General features: G+C 40.8%; 1 long non-coding RNA gene across 1 annotated transcript in view; it reads left to right on the top strand.

The window, feature by feature from the left end:
- The first annotated feature begins 5,847 nt into the window (after nucleotides 1-5,847).
- The window catches only part of LOC110310276, a 57,162-nt gene continuing 50,898 nt past the window's right edge, over nucleotides 5,848-12,111 (top strand). The window contains exons 1-2 of the long non-coding RNA XR_002379830.1: nucleotides 5,848-6,007; nucleotides 6,171-6,329. This is a non-coding gene — a long non-coding RNA (uncharacterized LOC110310276). The remainder of the gene's footprint in view (nucleotides 6,008-6,170; nucleotides 6,330-12,111) is intronic.

The following is a 12,111-nucleotide window of genomic DNA, read 5'->3' as shown; positions in this document are numbered from 1 at the left end:
GAAGAAGAAGAAGAAGAAGAAGAAGAAGAAGAAGAAGAAGAAAAGGAGATGTCTTAATCAGGGTTTCTATTCCTGCACAAAATATCATGACCAAGAAGCAAGAAGTTGGGGAGGAAAGGATTTATTCAGCTTACATTTCCACACTGCTGTTCATTGTCAAAGGAACTCAGGACTTGAATTCAAGCAGGTCTGGAAGCAGGAGCTGATGCAGAGGCCATGGAGGAATGTTACTTACTGGCTTGCTTCCCCTGGTTTGCTCAGTTTGCTTTCTTATAGAAATCAAAACTACCACCAGCCCCAGGATGGCATCACTCACAATGGGCCCTCCAAGCCTTGATCACTAATTGAGAAAATGCCTTACATCTGGATCTCATGGAGGCATTTCCTCAAAGGAGGCTCCTTTCTCTGTGATAACTCCAGCTTGTGTCAAGTTGACTCACAAAACCAGCCAGTACAGCAGGACAGAAGGTCTTTCTTAGACATGACAGGTCAGGAGCATGAGCCAGAGTAAGATGGGCCCTAAAGATTGGCTGAAGGAGCAGGAATAACCCAATGAGACTCAAACAAGTACACGGGGAATTAACAGTAAAGTGTTAGAAAATATAGATTAGGGGTAATTTCCCCAGTAATTGTGCCAGAGATAATATTAAAAACTCCACAGGACTCTGCCTTGATTATTGGGGGCTGGCTGGGTCACATTCAAAGCAAATAGAGTTTATTAAAAAATCCATTTACAAGTTACCCTCCTGGATTCCTGGGAGTTTACATTGTCTTAGGTGTGTCTAGCTTGTCCCAGAGATGTCACCTCCTAACTCAGTCATCTCTCCCGGTACTCTGTCTCTGAACTCCCCATACCTTGTCACTCCCGTTCACATCCCCACTCCCCTCCCCCTACCCAATCCCCTCCTTACCCTCCCCCAGCCTTGAGCAGGCTGGCTCAGAATTGTTCTGCAACTGTGAGCTAGCCTACCTAGGGGAGAGTCATCCAACCTAGATAGGTCTATTTTTCTGCCACCTCTGCAGTTTTCTCCAAGATGCTGCTACCCGCTGAGAGGCTGAACCTGTCTTCCTGGGGTGATCCTGAATAAGCTCTCACAGTCTCTTTCCATACAGCCCCAGCCTCCCTTTCAGGAACCTGGTTTGGTTCAGGTGGCTACACCCTCCTTCCATCCACCCCAATGTCTAATCTATTTTCCTTTCTCAGTGAGATGTAAGTGTGACCCCTTGGACACTCCTTGTTACTTTTCTTCTTTAGGTTTGTGGATTGTTGCATGGCTGTCCTGTACATCATGGCTAATATCCACTTAAAAGTGAGTACATACCAGGTTTGACTCTCTGGGTCTGGGTTACCTCGCTCAGAATGATCTTTTCTAGTTCCATCCACTTGCCTACAAATTTCATGATGTCCTTGGTTTTAATGGCTAAGTAATACTCCACTGTATAGGTGGAGTATTTTCTTTATCCATTCTTTGGTTGAAGGATGTCCAGTTTCTAGCTATTATGGATAAAACAGCAATGAACATCATTGAACAAGTGTCCTTGTGGTATGGTGGAGCATCTTTTGGGTATATGCCCAGGAATAGTATAGCTGGGTCTAGAGGTAAACCTAGTTCTATTTTCTGAGAAGTCACAAAATTGATTTTTTAAATGGCCATACAAGTTTTTACTCCTGCCATCAGTGGAAGAGTGTTCCCCTTGCTTCACATCCTCGCCAGCATGAGCTGTCACTTGAGGTTTTGATCTTCGTCATTCTGATGGGTGTAAGATGGAATCTCAAAATAGTTTTGATTTACCATTTCCCTGATGGCTAAGGATGTTGAACATTTCTTTAAGTGCTTCTCCGCCATTTAGAAATCCTCTGTCAAGAATTCTGTTTAGATCTGTAGCCCATTTTTAAACTGGATTATTTGGTGTGTTGATGTCTAGTTTCTTGAGTTCTTTATATATTTTGGATATCAACCTTCTGTCAGATATGGAGTTGGTGAGGGTCTTTTCCCAATCCGTAGGCTGCCTTTTTGTCCTTTTGACAGTGTCCTTTGACCTTATAGAAGCTTTTCAGTTTTATGAGGTCTCAGTTATTAGTTGTTGATCTTAGTGCCTGAGCTGGTAGTGTTCTGTTCAGGAAGTTGACTACCAATGCATTCAAGGCTATTCCCCATTTTCTTTTCGATCAGGTTTAGTGTATCCAGTTTTATGTCTTTGATCCACTTGGACTGCAGTTTTGTGCAGGGTGATAGATATGAATCTATTTGCATTCTTCTACATACACCTATCCAGTTAGACCAGTACCATTAGTTGAAGATGTTTTCTTTGTTCCATCATATGGTTTTGGCTTCTTTGTCAAAGATCAAGTGTTCATGGGTATATGGATTTACTTCTGGTTCTTTGATTAGATTCCATTTCTGTTTTTATGCCAGTACTATGTGGTTTTATTATTATTATTATTGCTCTATAGTACAGGTTGAGAACAGGGGTGGTTATACCTCCAGAAGTTCTTAGATTGTACCAGTCTGTTTTAGCTATCCTGGCTTTTTATTTTCCATATGAAGTTGAGTACTGTTCTTTCAAGATCTGTAAAGAATTATGTTGGTATTTAGATGAAAATTTAATTGAATCTGTAGATAGGTTTTTGTAGGATGGTCATTTTTACAATGTTAATTCTACCAAACCATGAGCATGTAAGAACTTTCCATGTTCTGATATCTTCTTCAACTTTCTTTAAAGATTTGAAGTTTCTGTCATGCAGGTCTTTCATTTCCTTGGTTAGAGTTACATTGGTGGCAGTGCTGGCCGTGGTGGCAGTGGTGGTTGTGGTGTGTGTGTGTGTGTGTGTGTGTGCATGTGTGTGTTTCCCTTCCTTTTGCTTTGCTGATATGAAATTACTTACTATGTTTTCTTGGGTGTCATTTACCTCCTTAGGTTGGTGACTTCCTTCTCAGATCTTCTGTAGGGGTAGATTTGTGGATAGATATTATATAAATTTGTTTTTGTGAATGTTTTACTTGGTATAGTAGTCTGGGCTGGCATCTGTGGTCTTTTAGAGACTGCAGACATATGCCCAAGCCCTTCAGGCTTTTAAGGTCTCTGTTGAGAAGCTGTATGTAATTCTAATAAGTCTGCCTGTATATGTTACTTTGCCTTTTTTTCTGTGGCTATTAGTATTCTTTCTTTATGTTGTATATTTAGTGTTTTGATTATTATATGGCAGGAGAATTTTCCTTGCTGGTCCAATCCATTTGGCATTCTGTATACTTCTTGTATGTTCATAGGCATCTCTTTTTTTCAACTAGGAAACTTTTCTTCTTTGATTTTATTGAAAATATTTTCTGGGCCTTTGAGGTGGAAATCTTCTCCTTCTTCTATTCCTATTATAATTAGGTTTGGTCTCTTCACAGTGTCCCAAATTTCCTCAATGTTTTGTGTCAGAAACTTTTGAGATTTAACATCTTTTTAGACCAATTTCTCCTATCATATTCTCTACACCTGAGATTCTCTCTTCCATCTCTTGTGTTCTGTTTTTGATGCTTGTATCTGTAGTTTGTTTTCTTACCCAGGTTTTCCATCTCCAGGATTCCCTCAGTTTGTGTTTTTTTTTCTTTTTAATTGCTTCTATTTCCATTTGTAGTTCTTCAATAGTTTTATTTCTTTCATTTGTTAGGTTATATTTTCCTGTGTTTCTTTAAGGGATATATTCACTTCCTCTTTAAAGGCCTCAATCATCTTCAAAAGATTGAATTTAATGCCATTTTCTTATGTTTCAGATATGTTAGAATATCCAGGGCTTGTGGTAGTAGAATAGCTGGGCTCTGATGGTGCCATATTTCTCTGGTTCTTGCTTATTGTGTTCTTATGGTGGCCTTTAGACATCATGTTGTCCCCGGTGCTGGAAGGCCACAGGGAGTGCTGAGACAGAGTGAAGTATACTGATATTATGTGTACTTTAGGGGAACTTGGCAGGCAGAGGATTGAGTGTGAGGTGGGGTCTTACCAGGTTGTCCCTGTTGCTGGTAGGCTCCCTGAAATCAAGCTAGAGTTGTAGACTAGAAAATGGATCGATGGAGACAAGGTACAAATCACTACTGCTAGACAAGCCCAGACTTAATCCACAGTGTAGATGAGGTTCACTACAGACCTTTGTTTCTTTTACTTCAAAACATCCACTGGGTCAAGAACTTCCTGATACTCCCCTGATTTCTGACATCCTTCTTTTCTCAGGATGATGTCAACAGCTGAAAGCATCCAAAGCTTTCAGCAAAGAGGGGTTCTGGGTTTCACTGGAGAGCATCACAAGAAATGGTTATCACACTGTGCCCACCTCCCCACAGAGAATTCAACTGCCCAAGATTCCAAAGAGGAGCTGTCATGCCTTTTTCAGATGCTCTTACCTCCATCTGTCCCAGTCCCACCGTCCCTGCCTTGTCCCTGGTGCCCTTGTCTATGAGTCATTCATGATTCTTAACACAACCTTAAAAGGAACCTGTTTTTACTTGAGATGCACAAGTTGCTGAAAGACTGCTTGAGTATCACAGACCCACCATCCTATGATAATGAGCAGCAACAGGAAGAAGGGAGGGAACATGGCGTGTCCAATCACGTTTTCTCAGTCCCTGCACACACAGGTGGTCTGAGCCACTTCCAATTAGATTTCCTGGATATTCGTTTGTTACAAACATCTCACCCATGGGCTCCACTGCAGAAAAATTAAAGCAAAATGTTTTATAAGGATGCTCAGAAACCTCAGCTTAAGCAACATATGGCATCACAATGAGTTCTCAGACTGAGAACAGTGGTGTCATCCTAAGTTATCCTTGAGGAGAGTGTGGGATTCAATTTGCTATCCACTAGAATTCTGAGTGGCTTTTACACTGTTAAATGCATTTCATCCTTAGAACTAACTCTTCTCTTACACAGAACAAGTTTCCATTTTTTATCTACTTCTTCCCTAGTGCCTGTAGATAGAGACACAAACACAAGAGGGGGGGGCACGGTGCCCAAATTTAAACAGTAAGCCTTGATCTGAAACCACTTTGCAGTTTAATTGTAAAGCATCGCTGCTCAAAATCATATCAGTCAATCACATTTGTATTAGAAGTGTTGTAGAAACATATACTTAAGTTTCAGCACATTGCTGTGGTGTGTGTGCCAATGCAGACATTGCAAACAGAATGTAGATACTTCTCCAGAGAGTCATGAGCAAATCTTGACAGGAAGTACAATAGTGCCCTTTGAGGGACAGTTTCTACTCTAAGTTACAATTGACGGTGTTATTTGTCTAGGTCTCCAAAGGTCTAATTAGAGAACACAGAGGCAATAAATTCCAAGCCTCTGTGATGGGTTGGGGGAATATACTTGTTGGCTTTGCGGCAAATGCTAAGTTGAGTGATGTTCCCAGAGATATGGAGAGCAGAGTCTTTGACTAAAGTTTGTTGTTTGTGATATCAGTCTTCAGAACTTTCGATTTCAGTCACCAGGGTTTAAGTCACCTAGGTTCACACTTCTTATTTCATGCAACATTACATAGAATTACATGGCAAATCGCCATTGAGTAAAACAAGTTGAGAATAAAAGTCTAGAAATAGCATGGATGTTCTTTATTGGATAATTTGATGACTTGATTATGTCCCTTCATCACATCCCCTGGCCCCATTCCCTAAGGCTACAGTGAACAGGGTTCTGCTCTTTCTCTTGGTCTGGGAAGCTGTGAATGGTCCTCTTATCTCCAGGGCTTCCCACTGGACCAAATCCTCATTTGGCTGCAACTTCATTGAGGTTTTCTATCTTTTTCTGTTCCTCATAGGCCTAATTCTGAATTCTGTTCTCCAAGAAACTTACTGCATGCAGATCTGAGTCTGCTTCCAAGGAGGTAGTCCTATAGCTGGGCCTTGGAGATGTGGGCAGTCATTGTTCCAGAGCAATTACCCATAATAAGAGGAGCTGAGTTAGTGACAACACTTTGAGGGAGATGAAGTAGACTGTGGCCAAAGCTTCAGCGAGCATGCTACCCTGTGTAAGATGACCATTGAAGAATGACCTGTAGACCTGTGGGGATAAAGCTTCTCTTTCCTCTCTGGGGACTACCCTCGCTCTCAACTCCAAGGTATTGGGGGCATGAAAGAGCTTTCTTTGAGGTTATAAGGTTTATTTACACAGATGGACATTTTAAACCTCAGTTAGATATGACCAGACCTATAGAATCCTGAGTCTTGAGGCCTCCTCAAAACCTCCTGGACCACTACAAGAGAATTCCCGGGGGAACTGAACAAAGGTCACACAAAATCGAAGCTGTATGTCAGTGTGCTGCATATCTTCACCTTCAGAGAAGCCTAAAGGTAGAAACAAACTCAGAACACTTTAGCAGAAAGGAAAGAAAGGGTAATGGGAGGACCACTGTAAGATGCGTAGGACGGTACATTTGCTGGGGAGGCTGTGGAAGCTTAGACACATCTTGATGAACTTCTGTTAGAAAACAAGCTGTGTCCATCCAGGGAGGGAGAATGTGTAACCATGGCTGATTCTCTGCTTTGCCTCCAGTACTTCTGAGGGCTTTTTCTGGACATTAAGTGTGCCTGGGCTGTACCTTTCCTGTTTGTATACTTCCCTTTCATTTGCCTTTTATCTGCCTCCTAAACAACTTCCTCCAAGCCCTTTAAATTGCCCAAAAAGAGCAGTCAAGCTTTCTTGGTTCTTGGAAACCCCAGGGGTTCTCCAACTTCCTGAATTCAGGCCTTTAATACCCATTGCAAAGGGTAATATTATACCTTCTTTTTACTTATTATCATTTTACATACTAAAAATTATTGGTTGGTACTTTCAAGAAGAAAATGTTCTGAACAGAAGACCAACACAATCACACCAGCTGATATACCTAAGGGAATGGGAAAAATAATATAAGATCCCACCCCCTGAGGAAGCACTACAGGCAGGTGGTGGCTGCTGAAAGGGGACAAATCAGTATTCTCCAGGGGTAAACCCTGGTGGGTTATCCCATCCCAAGCAGTCAGCCGTAAGCACATAAACATATGAGTAACACTAAAGGGACTCAACAAACTGTAGACATATGTTGGACTATATGTATTTGTATATATGTTTGTAAAACATTGACAACCAAACAAGAAGAGATAGTGAATTCTGAAAGAGGGTGTGAGACATGGGAATTAGTTGGAGGGAGAAAAACTATCAGTAGAAATATTGTAAATATAGTTCTTATGTATGAAATTTTCAAAAGTAATTGTTTTTTTAAAAAAAGAGAATTTTCAAAGTTCTTCCTAGAAACTTTTCTTTTAAACAATTCCTTTAAAAAAAAAAAAGGGAATGGGTGGGTAGGGAAATGGGGGAGAGGGGGGAGGGTATGGGGGACTTTTGGGATAGCATTGGAAATGTAGTTGAGGAAAATACGTAATAAAATATATTTAAAAAAAACAATTCCTTTAAAACCTGTATTTATGTGTACAAGTGTTTTGCTTGCATATATGCCTATACACCACATTTATGCCATTCCTGGATAGTCCAGAAGAGGTCTTTGATCTTTAACATCAATAGTGCAGCATGCTCTCCTAGTTCTTGCCTTCAGCTGGATATTTATATAAATACCATAATTTTCTTCAAGGATTATGCCTAAGACAACACGACAGTGTTTTTCATATCTAAACACTTGTATTTTCAGATGGTCTTGTTATATTCTGAAGGCAGCTTTGCGGAGTCTGCCCTCTCCTTCCACCTTTAAGTGGAAGGAGATCAAACCCAGATATCAGGTTTACATCCTTGGCAAGCAAATGTTTCACCCCACAGAATCATCTTGCCTGGAGTTTTCATTCTTATTGGCAATTTGAAAATGTTTCTCTGATTCTTGGAGTTCAAAATTCTTACCTGGGTTACCCTATACAGTTGTCATTGTCTTTATAGTTTCTTCTATTTTCAATTATTACGTAGGTTGTCAGCATGGAAGCTCTTCTAGTCATTCCTTAAATTGGATACATTTCCAGTCCCTTGTCTATCTTTATAAATATGGATTCTCTTCCACATATTTGTTCTTTGGAATGTCAATTATTTTGTAGTTAAATTCAGTAGATGTACAGTACAAGTCTTTTTATGTTCTCTGATGGATTTTTTGTGCTATGTTTTGAATTTTTCTTTCATTTAATCTTTCAGATTTAGATTTTATATCTCACTAGTGACTACTTAATAATTTAAAATGAAAAGTCAGTTCTTTGAGGTCCTATAAATGTAATGTTCTAAAAGACCTTTGTTTTCACTTAGAACAGTGGTTCCCATCCTTCCTAATGCTGTGACCCTTTAATAGAGTCAGTCCCTCATGCTGTGGTGACTCCCAACCACAAAATTATCTTGTTGCTACTTTATAACTGCATTTTTGCTACTGTTATTAATTTTACTGTAAATATCTGATATGTCAGATATTTTGAAGCCTCAAAAGCCTAGTTATATGCCTCCTCCAACACATATCTCCTGATCTTTCCCAAATAGTTCACCACCAGGGGATGAGTCATTCAAACATATGAGGCTATGGGGGACATTTTCATTTAAACCACCACATACCACTCCCTGGCTCCCCAATCCTTGTGGCCATATCATAATGCAAAATGGATTTAGTCCAACTTCAAAAAATCCCGTAGTCTATTTTAATCTTAACAGTGTTTAAAAGTTTAAAGTCTCCTTGGAGACTCATGGCAATCTCTTAACTGTTAGCCCTTGTAAAATCAAAATCAGAAAACAGATCACATATTCTCAACATACAATGCACAGCAGCACAGCATATGCGTTACTGGCATATACATTACCAAAGGCAAGGAAAGGGAGCAGAGTGAGGAAATCCTGGGCCAACGCAAGAACAAAAACCAGTTAGGAAGACTCCAAACTCTGCATCTCCATGCCAGATGTCAAAGTGCTCTTTAGAACTCCAACCCTTTCAGCTTGTTTAGCTGCAGAACACTTCTCTCTCTCTTGAGCTGGTTCTACTTCCTGTTAGCAGCTCTCCTTGGCAGGTATCCCATGAGTTCAGCATCTCCAACATCTTGGAATCTTCAAAGCAATCTTGGTCTCATCTCTAAAGCTTCACACAATGGCCTTTCTGGCCTCTATGTGAGGATTCCCCTGCCATATGCCTGGCCTCAAGGGATTTCCTTAACTGCAGAGGAAGGTTCTATAACCCCTCTATTATATATTCTTGATAAGGCCAGAATCATGTGGCCCAAACTGCCAAGTTCTTCTGTTCCTGAAGCTGCAACCTGCCCTCCTCCTTGAATTGTATTTTCATACTCTTTCCATTGGTTTTTAGCCCTATGAAATCTTTCAGGCAGGCAGGTAGGCAGGCAGGCAGGCATGGCATTGGAGAAGTAGCTGAGAGCTTTATATCCTAATCTGCAGGCAGCAGGCATAGAGAGACTAGACCTGGCATAGGTTTTTGAAACCCAAAGCCCACTTCCAGTAGGCACATCTCCTCCAACTAGGTCATATCTATTTTAAGGCCATGCCTCATAATCTTTCTCAAATATTTCACCATCTGGAAAACAAGCATTCAAATGTCTGAACCTATAGGTGCCATTCTCATTCAAACAACAACCTTAGGCTGAAAAGTGAATAATACTCCACACTCTGCATATATTGGCAAGGATGAGTTTCAAGTGTTCCTATGGGCTAAGTTGGAAAGTTATCAAATTTCTTTACTGGGAATCCTGGATACACTCTTGTCTGTCAAGTTGTACAATTGAATGTCTCTCTACTTCAAGATAGACAATGCTGAGGCCACTATGGAACTACCTTTGAATGCCATAGAGAGCAAGGATGTTGAGAGTACTCAAAAGTGGAATGGCAGCTGCTGCCTTGTTCCATTGTTTGCTTTGGGGGAGTCTGTGGTGCCTCAACTTGCATAGCTTTGGCATTGACCTGAGTGGTGTGACCAGGAATTGAGAAACAACAGGCACACATACAGAAAAACTGGGGTTTGGTGGGCTGCTCACTCTGCAGCTTGGGGAATACAGCCTATTTATTATCTACAGAACCAAGTTGGAATATGTGGATCTCAGTAGCAGATCACTGTAGGTTGCAGTCATCTCAGTCATCTAGAAGAATGCTGCTGCCCTGATACAGGCAAGAGGAGGCTTTGCCCTTCCCAAGCCTGAGTAGAAGACCTTGCTATCCCCATAGGCCTGAGACATATAAGAATGGCACCTAGATACTCGGCCATTTGGGGTTCTTGAGATGGCAGTGCTCATGGCAACAATACACATTTACTCAGGGATTCATCTGAAGCAAAATCTGAGAGCATTACTTTTCATGTGAAGTGTGAATAGTGAATAAGTTTTGTGTACTATCCAATATAATACATTATACTCATAATATATACACACAAATCTAAAGGCTATATGCAAGTATTAACTAATGAATAAATATATTTTCCTGTCTTCCTTTCTCTGATTAAAATGCAAGAAACATTACTGATCGTCTATCATCTAGCCTAGGCAAAGCAGACACAGGTAGCTCCATGTGTGCTATTCTGTTTCCACAGCAAAAGGGACTGCCTATGCGCAGATACAGCTACCTAAAGGAAAATCTCTATCCTGGGAACACAGTTGCACCTGGAAAGTCCTCCCAACATTGAAGAACCAGGAATCAAACTCAGGCCCTGGGATTCCTGTTTGTATGCTTTCCCATGTTGCACAGAACTGCCCCCCAAATGAGACGTTATGTCATCAGCTTTATAAAGTGTCCACTCAGCAGCTGCCCATTCTGATGTCGTATCTGTGTCCTTTGAAAATCTCTTACTTAACAACTCAAGTCGTAAATTTCTCCTTTAATTTAATTTATGAAAAAGTCTCTCTACTGGCAAGCCTTAATGGCTTTCTTATGCCAGGCATCCAATGAGTCATAACCCTCACGCATTCTTTCCTCGCTCTGCTGCCAGGAAATTCAGTTCAAACAAATTTAAGAACAAATTTTGGTAATCAAATCATCTTGGGTAACTGGTAACACTGGACTTCTTTTCTTTTCTTTTTTTAAAAAAAAATGGAAGTTCTTTGCATTCATGAACACACCATACTTATACCAAATTGTTTTAGAGACACACTTTGTACTTTCTACCCAATAGAAATTGACTGTTTTTATTTCTAATACTCTTCTGAGGGGTTAATTCTAGGAATCTGTATTTTATCAAAACAGCTTTCTATTATTGTTGTAAGTTTAATTTTTTGAAACCTTATTTTTTTTAATTTTTAATATTTTTATTACATATTTTCCTCAATTACATTTCCAATGCTATCCCAAAAGTCCCCCATAGCGCCCCCCACTTCCCTACCCACCCATTCCCATTCTTTTGGCCCTGGCATTCCCCTATATTGGGGCATATAAAGTTTGCAAGTCCAATGGGCCTCTCTTTCCATTGATGGCCGACTAGGCCATCTTTCGATACATATGCCGCTAGAGACAAGAGCTCCGGGGTTCTGGTTAGTACATCATGTTGTTCCAACAATAGGGTTGCAGATCCCTTTAGCTCCTTGGTTACTTTCTCTAGCTTCTCCATTGGGAGCCCTGTGATACATTCAATAGCTGACTGTGAACATCCACTCCTGTGTTTGCTAGGCCCCGGCATCGTCTCACAAGAGACAGCTATATTTGGGTCCTTTCAGCAAAATCTTGCTAGTGTATGCAATGGTGTCAGCTTCTAAACGCTGACACCATTGAAACCTTATTTTTAATGATGGTTCTTAAATGCTTTAACCTCCTCTCTAGCCTATCACTCACTAGAGGTAGTGGAAAAGAAAGGACACAGGGGAAGTGGACCTGTTTAGAAATGGTTCTTTGGAGCAACTCCCATCTGTGTCGCCAGGAAATTGGTAGTTCAATTCATGGGTCAGCAAAAGCAGCTCAATCAACTAGTACACACTTCACAGATGTACCAGAAGTCAAGTTCAGTAGTGGTGTGATCGTGGGAGTGGTGGCATGGCCTAGCTGGAACAGCCAGGCCTCACCAGAATCAGCAGGAGTCAGCAGGACGGATTTGGATCCGCAGGAACAGTAGATCATCAAAGATGACATACCAACAAGCATTGCACATCTAGCTCTACCAGAAAGTCAAACTCAACCTCTGTCACTGTCCAT

Source organism: Mus caroli, chromosome 15 (assembly GCF_900094665.2).
Source record: "Mus caroli chromosome 15, CAROLI_EIJ_v1.1, whole genome shotgun sequence".
Lineage (NCBI taxonomy): Eukaryota > Metazoa > Chordata > Mammalia > Rodentia > Muridae > Mus > Mus caroli.
This window is presented reverse-complemented; position numbering and strand designations above follow the sequence as displayed.